Source organism: Onychomys torridus, chromosome 22 (genome assembly GCF_903995425.1).
Source record: "Onychomys torridus chromosome 22, mOncTor1.1, whole genome shotgun sequence".
Taxonomy (NCBI): Eukaryota; Metazoa; Chordata; class Mammalia; order Rodentia; family Cricetidae; genus Onychomys; species Onychomys torridus.
This window is the reverse complement of record NC_050464.1, coordinates 2,625,959-2,644,765: the sequence shown is the minus strand read 5'-3', so window position 1 is coordinate 2,644,765 and position 18,807 is coordinate 2,625,959. Positions and strand designations below refer to the sequence as shown.

The 18,807-nt window shown below is 46.7% G+C and overlaps 2 non-coding genes and 1 pseudogene across 2 annotated transcripts; 2 read left to right on the top strand and 1 right to left on the bottom strand.

The window, feature by feature from the left end:
- Positions 1-5,431: 5,431 nt before the first annotated feature.
- Positions 5,432-6,611, top strand: LOC118572550 (annotated as a pseudogene).
- Positions 6,612-16,456: 9,845 nt separating this feature from the next.
- Positions 16,457-16,528, bottom strand: Trnag-ucc. Its single transcript has one exon. It is a non-coding gene; the product is annotated as a tRNA-Gly (tRNA).
- Positions 16,529-16,534: 6 nt separating this feature from the next.
- On the top strand, positions 16,535-16,606 carry Trnae-cuc. Its single transcript has one exon. It is a non-coding gene; the product is annotated as a tRNA-Glu (tRNA).
- The last annotated feature ends 2,201 nt before the right edge of the window (positions 16,607-18,807 follow it).

Here is an 18,807-nt window from a genome sequence, read left to right as displayed (position 1 = left end):
AGAACTGACATGGGGAACCACTCTAGACCTTCAGGCTTATGACAAATGAGACCCAGTTCTGTGATGGTCCAACCACTGTTGGACCCCAGGTCTGGTCCAGCCTGGGCTAACTCTAAGACTTGAGTGGAGTCTGACCTGCCTCATTCGTGTGAACACGCAGCATCCTGACTCTGCATTCTCTCTCCCTAGTAGCAGACAGAAGGAAGAAAACCAGTATTGCCAGGGACCCAGAAGGGACATGATGGATGCAGGAGATGGACTTCAAATGCTAAGGAGGACCGGGATGACTGTGGCGGGGGAGCAGGGAGTGCTTTTTTGATGCCTGGTACCCATGTCAAAAAGCTGGCAGTGTGCATCTGTAATCCCAGCACTCCAGTAGCCAGACAGGAGGTGGAGCTGAGAAAATCTACCAGAAGGGCGCGTGCTCCCACAGCAGCAGGAGCAAGAGAGGCCTCAAAGCCAGGCAGAAGGAGAGAGCGCCTCCTGAAAGCTGTCCTCATACCTCCCTCAGACCTCCATGTCCACACCACAGTGCGCTGAAGAGAGGTTCCAAATGAAAAGACCAGACGGGAGAAAGGAGTGCACAGCCCAGTGCCTCCTCCCCACACTTCTGCCTGATCCAATCAAAGTGAAGAGTGCGCTCTGCCTCACACCGTGCGGACCTTCTGCCTGCCAGAGACAGACTCAGCCACACGTTTTCCATGAAAAGAACTGCCTCCCACGGTAAGAATTTGAAATATTCCCTAGGTATGCCAAAATAAACTTTTTTTAAAACCCCTTCTTAGCGGTAGTTCATGAGGGTTCTCCTTATATATGGATTTATGCAAACTTAAAAATTTGAATAGAAAACCCAGAAGTGGAGGCTGGTAAACAAATGGGTACCCGGAGGTGTGAATGCAAATGTCCCCCAGACTCCTAGGGAGTGCCATGATTGGAGGTGTGTCCTGTGGGGTAGGTGTGGGCTTGTTGGAGGAAGTGTGTCACAGGGGACAGGCTTTGAGGTTTCAGAAGCTCAAACCAGGAGCGCTCTCTCTCTCTCTCTCTCTCTCTCTCTCTCTCTCTCTCTCTCTCTCTCTCTCCCTTCCTCCCTCCCCTTCTTCCTGCCAATCCAGATGTAGAACTCTCAACTACCTCTCCAGCACCATGTCTACCTGTGTGACACCACGCTTCCCGCCATGATGATAATAGACTAAATCTCTGAACTGTAATCCAGCCCCAGTTAAATGTTTTCCTTTTTAAGACTTGCCATGGTCATGGTGTCTCTTCACAGCAATGGAAACCCTAACTAACACAGGTACAAAACTTTGGAGTGCCCTGTGCACGTAACTCGAAGCAGGATCCATATCCACCTGACTGTGAGGGCTGTCGTAATGGTGCCTCCCCTGAAAACAGCAGTGAGGCTCCCTTGTACTGCTGAAAGCTAACCGGTGAGCAAAGGGACTGCTCAGGCAAACGTTGGCAACTGTTACTGAGTTCATTTGCGATCTGCAGACCACCTTCCACTGAGCTGAAACATGTCAGTGTATCCACTGAAGCACGGTCCAGTGAAGGCGGCATGTTGCAGAAAAGCAGCTTGAAACAAAGAGTTTTCTATTCACAGACAGCAATGCTTTGCCAGCCAACCCTAGTCACAGACCATTTCCAAACTCTTCTTCTTCTTCTTTTTTTTTTTTTTTTTCCCAGAGCTGAGGACCGAACCCAGGGCCTTGTGCTTGCTAGGCAAGTGCTCTACCACTGAGCTACATCCCCAACGCCACCATTTCCAATCTCATTGGGAGAAAAAGGAACACTACAGCTCAGCATCTGATCTCCCTTCTAGCAAGATCCCAACCCAGGCAGCCTCTCCTACCCCAACCTCCTTTGCTGTCTCGTTTCTCTGGTGTCTTGTTCTACTTCAGCTGTCAAGCATTGGGAGGAAAATTCCACTCCCTTTCTTAGATCTAGTTTGTCTGTGGATTTTGTGTCTTAGTGGTTCAAGAACATAAACGATACAAACTCCTAACTGTGAGCGCACGCGAATCGTTCCTATACGGTAACCATCCAAGCAAATGGTATACCAGCCTGTTCTCCTTGAGGCTCTCCTCTCCTTCAGGCTGCCTCACTCCTTTCTCACCTCAAATTTCACATCCCAAAGCCCTCACTGGCAGTGAGATCTCGAACAGCACTTACCTACCTTGTCTTCAGGCATTTTTCCCCAGAGCTCTCTCTATGTTACACGTGGAATGTGAAATGTCTGCCCCAGGCCAACAGGTCTGACCACTTGGTCCCCAGCCCCTGGCTCTGCTTTGGGAAGGTGACAGAGCAGATTATGTAGAGGTAGGACCAGAGGGTTATAGATAGATGCACAGCCATCCTCACCACCCCTCCTGCTGTGCTTCCTGTTCTGAGGGCTGTAGTCATGGGCTAGAGGGTTCTGGATGGCCACACACCCATGTACCCCTCTCTAGCCTGACAGCGCTGCTCAGTCAGCCACCAAGCTGTGTGGGAGGCACCTCGAGCTCCAGGCACCTCAGGCACAAGCTACTGTCCGGCCTCCTGCCCTCCCCAGCACCGTGGACAATATGCTAAATAAGCTGTGAGCTGAAATCCGCCTTTTAAGGAGTGTTTCTGCCAGACTTTCTGTAATAGCCACACAAAAAGCCATTTAATAGAGAAAATGGATAGTGAGCAGGCTAATTGCTGTGATAAACCAAACCACGTGGTTTGTGAGTCTTTGGCATGAAAATGTGGAAGAATTTGGAACTGAGGGCTAAAGAAACGCTTAGAAGGCTGTGAGCAGGGCTTGCTGGGACATTCCTGTGGGAGTGAAGAGTGACAAAGACCAGGATGTTGATAGAAATGTGGACAGTGAGGCTGGCCTCCTGAGATTTGGAGGAGGAATTAGAACTCTGTTAGGAATTGGGCTAGAGGCCATTCATGTTACATGTGGCCAAGAATCTGGCTGCGTTCTGCCTGTGTCTTGAAATGTAAGTGGGGCCAAATTCAAAAGCAACACTAGCATTAGTTTAGCAGAGGCAACTTCTAGAACCCAATACTATCCAGGCTGTGTGGTGTGTGGTCCCGCCAAGCATAACATGGCTGTTGCAGTCTTAAGACAAGAGCTGACTACCCATGAGAGGCCTCACAAGATTGGGTCCGCTATCATTCCATTGTGGAAGGGGAGGAGGGCTCTCACAAATCAGCGTACAAGGAGACCTGCCCCTCTCTGAGGACATAAAAGTGTTTAACAATTTCTTGAAAGGATGGGGTGGGAAGGTCTTCAGTGGTGTAGCTGGCCTTAAGTCATTCATACTCCTGTAGGCCATTCCTCACCCATGCTTCTGTGTGTAGCTCTAGTTAAACTTTGGTTTGCCAACTTAGACTTGTGTGTAGTAACTGCCCTGGTCTGTTGTTGGTGCCCTGTTGGGGGTGAACAAGATTGTTTTCTCAAGTCTCTTTAGCAAAAGTTAATACAACAGCCATCTGAGGGTAGACCCTCGACAGAGGCAATCCTCACCTGTAGTTGGAAGGTTTTTCCGGTCTCACCTGGCCCTGCGGTCCTGAAGCTGCTTATAAAATAATCACTCAGAAGCTTATATTAATTATAACTGCTTAGCCATTAGCTCAGGCTTATTACTGACTACCTCTTACACTTAAATTAACCCATGATTCTTATCGATGTTTAGCCATGTGGCTTGGTACCTTTTCTCAGTTCTGCCTTGTCATCTTGCTTCCTCTGTGTCTGGCTGGCGACTCCTGACTCTGTCTTCCTCTTCCCAGCATTTTCTAGTCTGCTTGCCCTGCCTATACTGCCTGACTACTGGCCAATCAGCATTTTATTAAACCAGTGTACAAGAGCATTATCCCACAGCATTTCCCCTTTTCTGTTTAATTAAAAAGGAAAGTTTTAACTTTTAACATAGTAAAATTATGTATAATAGTTATCAAGCAACAATTACAGTTATAATATATAGTCTATTTGTATTTGGCAAAATTAAAGAAAATATTCTATCTATACTATATTTGTGAGTCTAAGATTTCATATCTAATTTATCTTTTCTCAAAACCAAGAAAAATTATAACTATCTCGTCTTCAACTACATCAAAGAACCCAGAAGGATATAATATTACCTAAGTAAACAAGAAGTACACTGTAAGCAACTTCCAAAAATCTAGAATGACAGAGACATCTGGCTACCTGGACAGTCATTCAGAGTTCCTCTGCCGTGTTGGGGCATCTATCTTCAGCCTATAGACCTAGAGTCTCTCAGTTGCTTCTCCCTGTGTCCTGCAAAATGTCTGGTAGTCTCCTCTGCAAAGCAGGAACCTGAAGGATCATCTTGCCTTATTTTGGCAAAATTTAGTGGTCATTTTTCCATGTCCAGTCAATACAACATTTTGTCAAGCAGTCCAGGCAAGAATAGTTTCTTGCCCAAATGGCTAACTTTTGCTATAAGGAAATCAAACTCCATATGGAGTTTCATCAATGCCTGTCATCTCCTCTGAAGTAGATTGGTGCTGTCAGGAGCAGACATGTCTCAGTGTCCAGAAAAGTCAAAGTTCTTAAAACATTTAAAATGCCATCTTCTGTAGGTTTTTGAAGTGTTTGAAGATTACCTACCTAATTGAAATATACCTATGTATACCTAGAAGACTTAATGAATATGTCTATAAGTGTAATTATCATAGATGACTAATTATTAATCTGTATTTTATTTTACATTATACATTTTACAATTTTAAATGTGCTGCACAAACATAATACCTTAAACAAGAGTAGAAATATACATACAGCATAACAAAATTAACTTTAAATTTGTAATAAACTAAAATCTATAGCAATGTAAAACATTTCAAACAAATTGTTGCTCTTTAAAAGCAGATTCAATAATCTACCCTTTTATCCTATCATATCTATAATATCCCCTTTTCTTTTTTAGAAAGAGATTGCATTTATAATCAACCACCTTTAAATAAAAAAAAAAACATTTATAAACAATTTCTTAGAAATTTGGATGTAGTTTCTCAAATACTACTTCCTGCTGGTTGGGGGCACTGGTAGTCTTATGGGGACACAAAGAAAATTTTAGGATTATGGTCAAGTCCTGACTGAAATAGTCTGTGAGACTGTATTCTCTGAGCCAGTTGCCTTGAAGCTGTTCTGGATGTTGGATCATCTGGAGCCCTCTCAGAGGATTTTGGCTAATCAAACCGTATTAGCCTAGAAACAGTCCACAGGTTCTCATCTTCTATGGAAACAAAAGCAGAACCTCTTTTCCAAAGCAACATATCCTTAGACACAAATTTTAAAGTAAATATACCTTTTGGTATTGGTTTAACTCAGCAGCCTTCACAATCAAATGTCTTTCTGCAGTTACAAATCCCAAAGATTTGCTCCTCCCTGTTCCAGAGACAGCCGAATCCTTCCGTGCAGTGCCAGCCTCGTTTCTGAGACGATGGTGAAGGTCGGAGTGAACGCCTGGTTGCCAGGTCTGCCTTCCAGTCTGGCAAAGTTGACATTGTTGCCATCAATGACCCCTTCATTGACCTCAACTACATGGTCTACATGTTCCAGTATGACTCTACCCATGGCAAGTTCAGCGGTACAGTCAAGGCTGAGAACAGGAAGCTTTTCATCATCGGGAAGCCCATCACCATCTTCCAGGAGTGAGATCCCGCCAACATCAAGTGGGATGAGGCTGGTGCCGAGTACGTTGTGGAGTCCATTGGTGTCTTCACCACCGTGGAGAAGGCTGGGGCCCACTTGAAGGGTGGGGCCAAAAGGGTCATCATCTCTGCCCCTTCTGCTGATGCCCCCATGTTTGTGATGGGTGTGAACCACGAGAAATATGACAACTCACTCGAGATTGTCAGCAATGCCTCCTGCACCGCTAACTGCTTAGCCCCCCTGGCCAAGGTCATCCATGACAACTTTGGCATTGTGGAAGGACTCATGACCACAGTCCACGCCATCACTGTGACCCAGAAGACTGTGGATGGCCCCTCTGGGAAGCTGTGGAGTGATGGCCATGGGGCTGCCCAGAACATCATCCCTGCATCCACTGGTGCTGCCAAGGCTGTGGGCAAGGTCATCCCAGAGCTGAATAGGAAGCTCACGGGCATGGCCTTCCGTGTTCCTACCCCCAATGTGTCTGTCGTGGATCTGACATGCCGACTACAGAAACCTGCCAAGTATGATGACATCAAGAAGGTGGTGAAGCAGGCGTCAGAGGGCCCACTAAAGGGCATCCTGGGCTACACTGAGGACCAGATTGTCTCCTGTGACTTTAACAGAGACCCCCACTCCTCCACCTTCGATGCTGTCATTGCTCTCAATGACAACTTTGTGAAGCTCATTTCCTCGTACAACAATGAATTTGGCTACAGCAACAGGGTGGTGGACCTCATGGCCTACATGGCCTCCAAGGAGTAAGAAGCCTGCCCTGGACCACCCACCCCAGCAAGGACAGTAAGAGAGACCCTCGGCTGCTGAGCAGTTCCTGTCCCATCTCAGTCCCCGATACTGATCATCTCCCTCACCGTTTCCATCCTAGACCCCCAGAACAACAGGAGGGGCTTAGGGAGCCCTACTCTCTTGAACACCATCAATAAAGTTCACTGCACCCATAAAAAAAAAATCCCAAAGACAATATAATCCAGACTCTGTGTGTAATTTCCATCTTTATGTGGCTTACTTTTATATTACTTTTACTGTCTCTTTAAAGACTTTATTTTTTTAATTATCCATTTCTTTATATAACTGCATAGACTCCTTTTCCTCTTCTTCCAAGCCTACATACATTTTTACACATACTGTAAACCGTTTAGAGTTTTATTCCATCTGAATCTGTCTTATTGTGAACCTATAATCCTTATCAAGAGAGGTTTGTAAACTGTTAAACTCCATGGCTAGGATGAAAAGTGGTGGCCCTGGCTGCCACTCTGCCTACCTCAGCTTCCCACATGGCGGAGGTACCCAGGAGAGTCATGCTTACCCTGCCAGCTCTGGGGTCCACACTGCCACCAGGCAGCATGCAGCTGGCCCATAAACCTTTTTTGTCTGTATGAGTAAAGGCTACATCCACCATGCAGTGTGCTGTGCAGCTTGGAGACACTTCATGTACCAAGGTGGGAATCTGCCATGCTGTAGGTCAGGCCCACATGCTGCAAACCCACCACAGCCAAGGCACATGTCACTGTACTGCAGCCCACCATGAGTGACATGAACTAGGAAGGTGCTCTTAGCTACATTTATGATCTCTTCTTAAGTTCTCTCAGGTTTTAGGTGGAAATTCTTGCCACCACATCTGGGTACCATTTGTAGTCAGAAGGTTTCTCTGGTCCTGTCAGGCCCCCCCATGGTCCCACAGCCGCCTATAAAATAATCAGTCATAGGCTTATTTATATTATATTACATTACATTACATTACATTATATTATATTATATTATATTATATTATATTATATTAATTATAACTGATTGGTCATTAGCTCAGGCTTATTACTAACTAGCTCTTACACTTATATTAACCCATGATTCTTATCTATGTTTAGCCATGTGACTTGGTACTTTCTCAGTTCTGCCTTGTCATCTTGCTTCCTCAGTGTCTGGCTGGCGACTTCTGACTTTGCTCTTCCTCTTCCCAGCATTCCTTTAGTGTGCTTGCCCCACCTATACTTCCTGCCTGGCTACTGGCCAATCAGCATTTTATTAAACCAGTGTACAAGAGTATTATCCCACAGCACTCACCCAAGTGGTATGTACTGCACACTGTCTTTCTGTAGTAACAATTATTTCTACTGTGCCTGGTAAGGTCTGCAACTGAGGCTGTTGCATCTAAAGACAGTGTACCAGGAAGGACTCCAGGGTAGCCATCCTCTGCGTTGGATGGCACACCTCCTCCATGAATGGAGTCTATCATGGAATATAGGGATGCCCCTAACAACAGCTGATGGGCAATCCCCCAGTGTACCCAGCCTTAGGACAGTATCATGAGCAGGCTGTGACCTCAGTTGTGTGGCCTTTCCTGTAGGTGATAAGACATGCAACTGAGGCTCAGCTGTCTACACTTTAGGAACTCACCCACATAAAGGGGAAATCACAGAAAAAAAAATGTGTGGTGCATCCTCTGGCCTCTGAACTGGAAGGAAAAGTGGGAAGAAAGGAGGATGGGATGGAGGGTTGGCTTGCCGTTTCTCACCAGTTATAAGTGGCATTGGAAAGGTAAAATACAAATTAAATTTGTGCTGACTAGTCCCTCGTGGGAATGAAAAACATGGGGGTAATTGATCAGTGAAGAGGGAAGAGTGAGGTGAAGGGGTAGACGATGGCCCCAGGTCTGACCTTTATTATGAGGGGAATCCATAATTCAGCGTGCAGACGGGGCCTTAATAGTGAATGCCAGGCCCAGTACAGGAAACTGATAGGAAAAACTTGGCACCCAGATTTCCTGACTCCGGAAAGACTTCCGAGCCTCTCGCAGCCTAGCCTGTGAGGCTGTAGGACGTGGGGCTGGATGGGACCAGTCTGAATGGCTGGAAGGGGAGAAGGCAGTGGCAACCACCTCCTTAAGAAAGAGGCCTGGTGGCTCACAACCATCTGTAATGAGATCTGGTGCCCTCTTCTGGCCAGCATTAAAAAAAATGGTCTTGGCATTTGGTAGAGCACTCGCCTAGCAAGCACAAGGCCCTGGGTTTGATCCTCAGCTCAAAAAAAAAAAAAAAAAGAAAGAAAGAAAAAGAAAAGAAAGAAAGAAAGAAAGAGGCCGCCTCAGCTGGGCGGTGTGAAGAAAAGCAGGCTCTGATGGCCTGGCTCTTGTGAGCCATCACTGTGAGGCAGTCAAGGAAGGGCAGGTGTTCCTGAGGCAGGACTAAGCATGAGTGGGGTAGTACTTAGGGCTGTGTTCACAGGAGGGTTAAGTTAGTTATGATAGAAGTAAATTAAATACGAAACTTTAGACCCACCAAGACAAGATAGATAATTAAGTATTTTCTCTAATTTTGTCAAATGGAAATGGATTGGATATTGTTACTGTAATTCTTACTAACTGTTTTTGTTTTACTATATTAAGATGAAAATCTTCCTTTTTAATTAGACAAAAAAAGAGAAATGCTGTGGAATAATTCTCTTGTACACTGTAAAGATTCATCACTCAAATTGGTTTAATAAAATGCTAATTGGCCAGGAAAAATGACTAAGGAAAATTATAATTATAACTATCTAATCTTTGATTCCATCAAAGACTCCAGAAAGATGTAATGCTACCTAATGACAGGGACATAAGGCTGCCTGGACAGTCAACCAAAGTCCCTCTGCAATGTTGGGGCATCCATCTTTGGTCTACAGGTCTAGCATATCTAACAGAAGGTAGTCAGGCAGGAAGTGGTAGGTGGGACAACCAAACTAAGGATGCTGGGAAGAAGAGCAGTCACCAGCTAGATGCAAAGGATGCAAGATGAGAATATCGTATTGAGAAAAGGTACCTAGCCATATGGCTAAACATAAATAGGAAGTATGGGTTAATTTAAGCATAAGAGCTAGTTAGTAATAAGCCGAGGATTTCTAGGTAATATTAAGCCTCCAAGTCAATTATTTGAGAATAGGCAGGCAGGAGAGAAACATTCCACCTACACATGGATCCTTAATATTTAGGCTCTACTAGATATAAAAACTAAGTGTACCTTAATTCACGACAAACCCCAGAAGCATCAAGGGCATGGATGGCATGGATGGGTGTGGAGATGGAATGTTGGCAGGTACAGGATATCAGCGTCATCCTAGGGTGATCAGTTGTCTGCCAGAGTACACTGTTTAGACTTCCCCACTATGGAAGAAGTAGACCGCAGGTACCCAGGTGCCCAGCCTGCACTCCAGCTGGAGACGGTCTTCCTGCAGAGAAAGTGTGCTTGAGTGCAAGCCGAGCCAGGGGAGGAGCCCACTCACCATAGGCGGTAACTATCCAACAGAGCATAGAATAAAAATCACAGAAACTGTTAAGAAACTGGAAAAGATATATTATTTGCCAACCCAGCATCCTTGCAGCAGGCTGGTATGGCTGGTGAAGAAGTCGAGGTTCATGGAGAATGATCATGAATTCAGAGAACAGGATAAAGCAGCAGCCCCACCATGCCACTGAGCCCAGAGGTGCTCTTTTGAAGGAACAATCCACGCAAGTGATGGGCCTTTGCTCATGCTTTCCCTAATATTCCCTTAGCTGTTGAATCCCAAGACCAATTCCTGTTCTCCTAGAGTGGACAGCTGTTCATCTTCAGACAACTCCTTCACGACCTTCACAGCCCCACTGTTTGTTGGTCATGGGATGGTGGCCTGGGGCCTGGCTCTGTTAGCATTCCCAGCTTCTGTGTGGAGGTTTCACTACAGAGATGATGTAGTGAAGGCCTCTGGGTGTTTTAATAGGAAACACCTAGAAGACTCACAAGTCCACCTAATAACCACGGATGGGAGGACATCCCACACAAGATGCCAGAGACAAGCACATTGGCAAAATTCTTGGGAGGATTATTGTCTGGTATGACACCCAACAGGCTGTTGAGAAATGTCTAAAGCAGTGTGTGTGTGTGTGTGTGTGTGTGTGTGTGTGTGTGTGTGTGTGTGTGTGTAATGGAAACCAGCTGTATATGTTTGGAGGGCTCCAAGGATTCTAGTGTATTTTCATACCCCACCTTGCTCAAGTTCACTATCTGGTGTCACTTGACTTTAAAAAGCATTCCATGTGGAATAAGGACTAAAACACTCACAAGACCATTGAGCAAGGCCAAATCCATGTAGGACAGGATCCACAGCTGTGTGACTAAAGACTCCATGCTCTTCAGTGCTGGAGTTACTAGAAGCTCAGAGGGAGGCAGCTGGAGAGGCTGTGGCAAACAGTACCCAGACAGCCTGAGCAAACAGTCCCAGTGAGGTTTCCATCCCAATCACAGAGGAGAGCAGATGTTCATATAGGGCACTAAAATGAAGTTATTAGCTGCTTCTAAGGCGCTAGAGTCAGCAGATCTACTGCGAAACAGCTTATTCAGCTGGAGTTGGACTGAAGTTCTCTTGACCAAGTCTCTTTCTAGGTGGTACAGAACCAAACTGCTTACAATGGCATGCATATTTTCAGCAGCAAGGTAATGCTTGTTATTTTATAGGCAGCCTATATTGTTTGGCACGTTGTCAAGCTTTATATAATTGTATATTACGTTTCTAATTATTTATAATTATAACTTGCATACCCCACCTTGCTCAAATTGGCCATCCTATGTCACTAGATTTTAAAAAGCACTCTCAGGGTTGGGGATTGGGGATTTAGCTCAGTGGTAGGGCGCTTGCCTAGCAATCGCAAGGCCCTGGGTTCAATCCTCAGCTCGGGGGGGGGGGGGGGGGAATAAAGCACTCTCTGTGGGATAGGGACTCAAACAGAGACTCTCTCTATAGCTCTGCTTGGCCTGAGACTCACTCTGTAGACCAGGCCGGCTTCAAACTCACAGAGATCCACCTGCCTCTGCCTCCCAAGTGCCAGGATTAAAAGTGTGCACCACTATGCTTAGTTTATATTATGCTTCCTTGAAATTGCTTTTCCTGTTTGTTCAACATCATTTGTTTTTGAGGTTCACCCATGTTGGCAAATATAGATTTAGCACATTCACTTTAATTGCCAAAAACATAGACAGTTCTTTCCTGCACACGCAGACATATACAATACTTTTCCATTACATTCAAGCTTATCGCTGATGGGCGAGCCTTTCTCCTGACACTTTGTGAACCTCTCTTAGTTCTGTGGGTCCTTTGGCCTTCCTTCCTCCCTTACTTTTGTGGTTACATGGCTTTCTCTAGTGGTAGGCTTTACTTCCTTTTTTATTTTCCTTGGGGTTTTATTTTGTTGTTACCATTTTTTTTTTCCCCAAGACAAGTTTTCTCTGTGTAACTACCCTGGCTCTACCGGAACTCACTCTGTAGACCAGGTTGGCCTCAAACTCACAAGCTCTGCCTGTCTCTGCCTCCCACACCACATTAAAGGCGTGCACCACCATACCATCTGTTGTTACCATTACTTATTGTTACCATTATATTTAATAGCTTTCCTAAAGGCAAACTGATGTGCACATCACTCCCTCGGTTATAGATATTCTGAGTTTGACTGTGAGTTTTGTACTTGCAGGTGATTTCTTTTTACTCATTAACATCCTTTTCCTCCACCTTAAAGAACTCACCTCCTTTCCTTCTGGGAAATATTTGGTGTTTTCTCTGCTGGCTACTGGCCAGAGCTCCCTCAGTTCTTTGCTATTGGAGCGTCTTCAATAGAGTGGCATGTAGCATGCATGACAGCTTGCTTTACCAAAGCCAGCCAGGGGCTAGACTCTCTAAGCAGACAAAAGCTAGACTCTGAAGCCAGGCAATGGTGAGACACACCTTTAATCCCAGCACTCAGGAGGCAGAGGCAAACAGATTTCTGTGTTCGAGGCCAGCCTGGGATATAGACAAGACAGTCAAGGCTACACAGAGAAAATCTGTCTTTAAAAAAAAAAGGCCAGACTCTGCGGTAATATAGTCATGGACATCAATCTTCCGCAGTCTGTTGGTTAGGAGGAAGCTCAGACCCCACGCATGCTCAAGGGAATGGGGGTCATTGGCCATTTTTCAGTCCATCTCCCACAGGCAGGAACAGTTGAGCCTGGTAGTTAGCCTACCATCACAGGCCCACTTCACACGAGCCTTAGGAAGGCCAGAGGTTTGTTTCCCCGTCCAAAGTAAAGTCTGCAGGCAGTAGACCTAGGGGGGCTGGCTTGGCAGAGCCGTGGTCTGGAGTCCCGTGCACCTCCTCTCTCCCTGGCCTTGCCTCTCCTTAAAGAAGGACGGTCCTGACACTTGTCATTGTGCTGACCCTCCAGCCTGTCCCCAACAGCGCCGGGGTAGTGTGCTCAGACGGGAACCCGAACCCGCAGGCTCAACTCAGACATAGACGTGGAGACGCGTCTAGTCATCTGCCAAAACTGAACCATGAGATCTACAAAACAGCGCTCACCCTCCCTGGGCATCACGTGCTCCCCCAGATACAGAAGAAGGCCATCTCCAGGAGACCGGACGGCGTGTGTGTGTGTGTGTGTGTGTGTGTGTGTGTGTGTGTGTGTGTGTGTGTGACGTGCCTTGCTAGATCCTCCTTGCTTCCTATACGCCAGCCTCCTCCTGCTCTCGGCGATCTGTGCCCACACCCATCCTCCCTATAACCCTTAACGGATTTTCATGGTTTTATTTCTTGTGTATTTTATGAGCGAGTGTTTTGCTTGCATGTGTGTAAGAGCACCACATGCATGCAGCAGTGCCCACGGAGGCCAGAGATGACTCCAGATGCTCCAGGGCTGGAATTACAGAGGGTCGTGAGCTGCCGCGTGAGCGTTGGGAATCTAGCCCAGGTCCTCTAGCAGTCCATGCTCTTAACCACCGAACCATTGCCCCAGCCTCAACTTATGCTGATTTAATTGCCGGCTCACTTCTCTGTTTTCCTGGTCAAATAACATGTACCTGACGATGGAGACTATGTCTGAACAATTTCACACTCTCAGCCCCATCACGGTGTCAGCCAGAAACTCAGGACAGACAAACATATAAATATCAGGCAAAATTCTCAATGTTTAAAGAAAATCTAGTGCCTCTCCAGTATTGTGCTGGGTAGTTCTTGACAGTACTACATATGAATCAGGTAGATGTGGCCTACATTTAAAAGCCATCTTGAATTTAGTCACTTATGTTGCTGTGATAAAACCCCACAACCAAGGACAACATGAGGAAGAAATGGTTTCTCTTAGCTTATGGTTCCTGAGGGAGAGTCTGTCTGGCAGGGGAGGCATATGAAGGGGGAGGCAGGGCAGCTGGAGCAGAGAGCTGGGCAGTCACACCTTCAACCACAGGCAGAAAGCAGAGAGCGCCAACTGGAAGTGGGGTGAGGATACGGGCTCCCAAGCCCAACCTCAGTGGCATCCATCCTTCCTCCAGCCAGGCTGGACCACCTCCCGAAACAGCACCGCCAACCGAGACAAGGTGTTCAAACTTGGGGGGGGGGGGGGCACGGACGGACGGACACGGGCGACTTCTCATTTTAAAACACTGCGCATCTTACACCTACCACCAAGTCCGGTGAAAGAACCCATTTCACTCATCCTGCCTCTGAATTATTTCTCTGTTTTCAACTCTTAAAAACCTCAGACGTTGCTATGCTAATCCAGGTCTACACTCAGACAGAAGGCCTGGTGTGGAGCAAGCAAGGAACTTTCAAAGAGATTTTTTTAAAATTCAATACCACCACCCCTGCTGCGAATCCTGACCCTCCAAAATAGCCCCAGGCAGCCAAACTGAGGTCAGAGGGCACATTGTGGACTTTGAAGGGCGTCAAGAACGTGCCCAGGAACTAGTATGAGCCAGAAAATCCCCAGATGCAGCAGGGAAAACACAATGAAACCAAATAGACCTAGTGCCTTCCCCTCAGACACAGCGTCGACCCTAGGAAGCCAGCTCAGCTGAGGTCAACTCCTCAACCCTGTCTGGCAAATCAGTGAAGAGGCCAACCAACCCAAAACCAGGGACAGAGCATAGTGCCCGGTAACACCTCACACCGGGGTCATCTGCGAGCCCACGGGACCAAAGTGTCCCTCTGCCTACCCTAGCAATAACGGCTGCTTCCACTGGGCTGTGCTCCTTAACGTGTCTCCTCTCATTCCAGTCTCGTGGCTCTTGGGGTACTGGCCCCCTTTTGTAGCTGGGGCAAGTGAACCCCACTGTCCATGGATGACTGGGACTTCTTGGGCCTCTAGCGTGTCACAGGATCTGTGGGAAGCACAGAGGTCCTTGTCCTCGCGATAAGCACTAGGGGACCAAGAACGTTAAACACACTGGGTTGTCTCTACAAATACTATATGTATATAGTATTCTCCATCCAGAAGGCTGAGCCGGGTGTGATTTATAGCCTGATGTCATTTGTACTATGTGTGTGGCTAAAATCATACCAGATCCTCCCCCAGATCTTTACCATGAACTTGTTTTTCTCAGTCAATCTATAGAACCCATCTTTATGGAATAGCTCACATGCACTTTACAAAGACTTTCAATGTAATGGTGTCTTAAGCTTTATTGTGCACATGGGATTGAGTTAGTTAGCATCAGGAAATTGTGCTGTGCCTAAATATGCCTAAAATAAATCACCCAGGGTCAGACTCTCAAAGTTTGAAGCAACACCCACTATGGAGTCGTATTGGACCTAATTTCCTGGCCTCCCTTGGATCAGCACTCTGCTGGCCCTGGTGTTTGCAGAGGATACCACAAACATCAATTTATAACAGCCAGAAGCCTGGATTCTAACCCCTAAGGCTGCTGTCTGTCAATCTGTGACCTTGGACTATTGCTCAGCCACCCACAGCTTCCTTTCTTTGCTTCTAGAAGATGAACACAATTGTGGAAATATTACTGTGTGATGTAAATGGCGCCTAGCGCCGGCAGGCGTTAACCTTTTCCCTCAGTGTTGGGGGAAATCCTCACCCTCTTGTTGCTCCTGCAGGGCATCTTATGGCAGCCATTCAGTCATTTTGCAGCTGATGTCCCCCATCTGTCTTCTTGTCTATCTCTACAGGTGCACTGGTAATGGCGCGCGGAGGGGGGGGGGGGGGGGAGGGTGCCCACAACAGCATGAGTCTGCTGTTACAGACCTTGGGGACCCTTGGGCATGTAGGTGTCTACCCTGAATGATTGACTTTTATCATTGCTGTGCCCCAGTGCCTGATAGAACAACTTAAAGGCAAGGAGGAGTAATTTTTTATTTGTTTCTTATGGGTAGGAGTGTTTGCCTGCATGTATGTATGTGCATTATGTGCATGCAGTACCTGTGGCAGCCAGAAGAGGGCACTAGATTCCCTGGGACTGGAGTTACAAGTGGTTAAGGTGGTTATGAGCTACCTGATACCAATTCTAGAAATCAAACCTAGATCCTCTTGTAAGAGCGAGTGCTTTTGACTACTGGTCCATCTCTCCAGCTCCTATTGATGTGGTGCATGGTTTCAGAGGGTTCTCATGATTTTTTTTTTTTTTTTAGCTCCATTTGTTTATGGTGATGGTAGCATCAGACAGAGGATAGCTTCGTGGCTAACCCAGAAACAGAGAGAAAAGATGGAGTGGAAGAAAGGGCAGATTGAGATCTGGCTGTGAGGGCACATCCCCAGTGACATATTTCTCCCACCCAGGCCCCAGTACATACTGTCACCACCAAACTGTATCCATGGGTCGAAACATGTATGGGGAAGCCCTCATGACGGAATCACCTCACGGACATACTCAGAGTTGTATTTACTTGTAGTGGATAGCCATCCCAGCATTGGCCTGGAAGTTCCAACCTCCATTGAGGCTTTAGTAATGATCACGCCCACAAGGCGGGGCAGAGGAGGGAGCGGAAGACCGAGGAGCAGGAGGAGGTGGCTCTCTGGTTCCCTGTGTTGCGTTGGCCGGGAATCGAACCCGGGTCAACTGCTTGGAAGGCAGCTATGCTCACCACTATACCACCAACGCAGTATTTCCCTGGTGGTCTAGTGGTTAGGATTTGGCGCTCTCACCGCCGCGGCCCGGGTTTGTTTCCCGGTCAGGGAACCAGAGAGCCACCTCCTCTTGCTCCTCGGTCTTCTGCTCCCTCCTCTGCCCCGCCTTGTGGGCGTTTTCATTACTGAAGCCTCAATGGAGGTTGGAACTTCCAGGCCAATGCTGGGATGGCTATCCACTACATTTACTGATGGCCTAGCAGACTGGAGTCAGCTTCATCAAACTGTAATGACCTATTAAAATCTAAGTCTTGGGCCAGGGAGGAACTGGGTGTTAGTCTCTGGTCTCCTCTAATGTGCAGCTTAGGCTGGAGACTGCTGCTATGGAGACCACATTTGCATTTCCGGTGGCTACTGATCTCAGTTTTAAAAGGACAGCTTATAGCTCTGGGGGGAAAATCTACCCCCTTGTAGACACAGAGGACACAGTGCAGTATGTCTGAGGTCCTTGGGAAAGACACCCAGAAACTGGACCTTGAGCCCGAGCCCCAATGATCCTTAAAGCTTCCCATCACAGTATCCAGCAGCCTTCCTGTCCAGGGCAGCTGTTTATCACTGTGGCAAAATACCAGAGGTAGGGCCAGCATGACAGCAGGTAAGGGCGCTTGTTGTGATGCCTAATGATCTGAGCTCAATTTCCAGAACTCACAGGGAGATGGAGAAAACCAACTCTGGAAGCATGTCCTCTGACCTCTACACATGGGTAGTGGGAGATGCTGAAGCTTGTCCTCTGACCTCTACACATGGGTAGTGGAGATGCTGAAGCGTGTCCTCTGACCTCTACACAGGGGTAGTGGGATATGCACCCCCTAAAATTTTTTTAAGAAGCCTGAAATGATTACCTTAAACAGGGAAGGTTTTCTGGCTCATGGATTCACTGGTTTCTGGCCCGTTGCATTAGCCTGTACACCAAGGTGGAGTGTGTGGTGAGGGAGACCTATTTACTTCATGACATCCAGGAAGCAACCACAGACTGAAAAAGGCCGGGGTCCCAATACCCCTTCAAAGACACATCCCCAACATCCTCTCCTAAGCATTCCACCAGTTCCCAACAGCACAGTGACCAAGCTTTTAAGCCCGAGGGGCTTATTTTTGAGGGACACTCAGGACCCAGACAGTTACACTAGTTGTCTAACCTGCCCTGGTTGGAGGGAAGCACAGCTAATTCGTACGTGCTAGACAAGGTGTACACAGTGGAAAGCCTGGGCAAGTGCAGACCCTGCCTCATTATCACTGCTCTTGCCCGAGCAGCCATCTTTAAATACCATACACAGTTCTTTCCCAAGTCACAGACACTAGAATTATTTTTAGATTCATTTGTTTTATGGGTATGAATGTTTTGCCTGCATGTAAGTATGTACACCACATTCGTGCATTGCCTATGGAAGCCAGAAGAGGGCATCAGATCCCCTGGAGCTGGAGTTACAGATGGTGTGAGCCACCATGTGGGTGCTGGGAACTGAACCCTGAGCCCCAGCCTCTGCCAGAGCAGCCCGTGCTCTTAACCACTAAGCTATCTCTCCAGCTCCTACAACATTAGAAATCTATATAACTTTTTTTTAATCCTAGAGGATAAACTTGTAGCCAACAAATGGCTAGTTATATAATTCCCACCACTCATAACAAAGAAATGGTCATTCAGTATCTCATCTTAGTTTCCTCCACTGAACTCTGTTGTGCTGTAAGTTATACACATTCTATATGTTTCCCCTTTAGGATTGATCCATATAAGCATAAATATGTGTTCTGTTTCTTAAGAATAGTTTCTAGCCAGGCATGGTGCTACATGCTGTAACCAGCATGGAGAAAAGGAAGGCAGGAGGGTCAAGAGGTTAAGGCCAGCCTTAGCTACAAGTCCAGTCTGGGCTACAAAAGAGAGAGGTGAGGGTTCAAATTTTTCCTAAAGAAGGGAGCTTCAGAGATGGCTATGTGGTTAAGAGCAGAGTTCAGTCTCCAGCACCTACATGGTGGCTCATGGCTCACAACCATCTGTAACTCCAGTTCCAGGAAATCTGACACCCTCTTCGGGCATCCTCGGGTACTACATGCACATTGTACACTTAACATGTGCATGCAGGCAAACTTCTACACATAAAATGAAGTTGTTTTTTTAAATTAAATCTTCAAATTTTTTTTCTAAAAATACACTATTAGACAGTATACAGCTCAAATTCAAGACCACAACTACACCCTTTAGGTCAGCTTTATGCTTCACCAGTGACAGTTCTTGTCTACTCAGTGTTAGGATTTGCT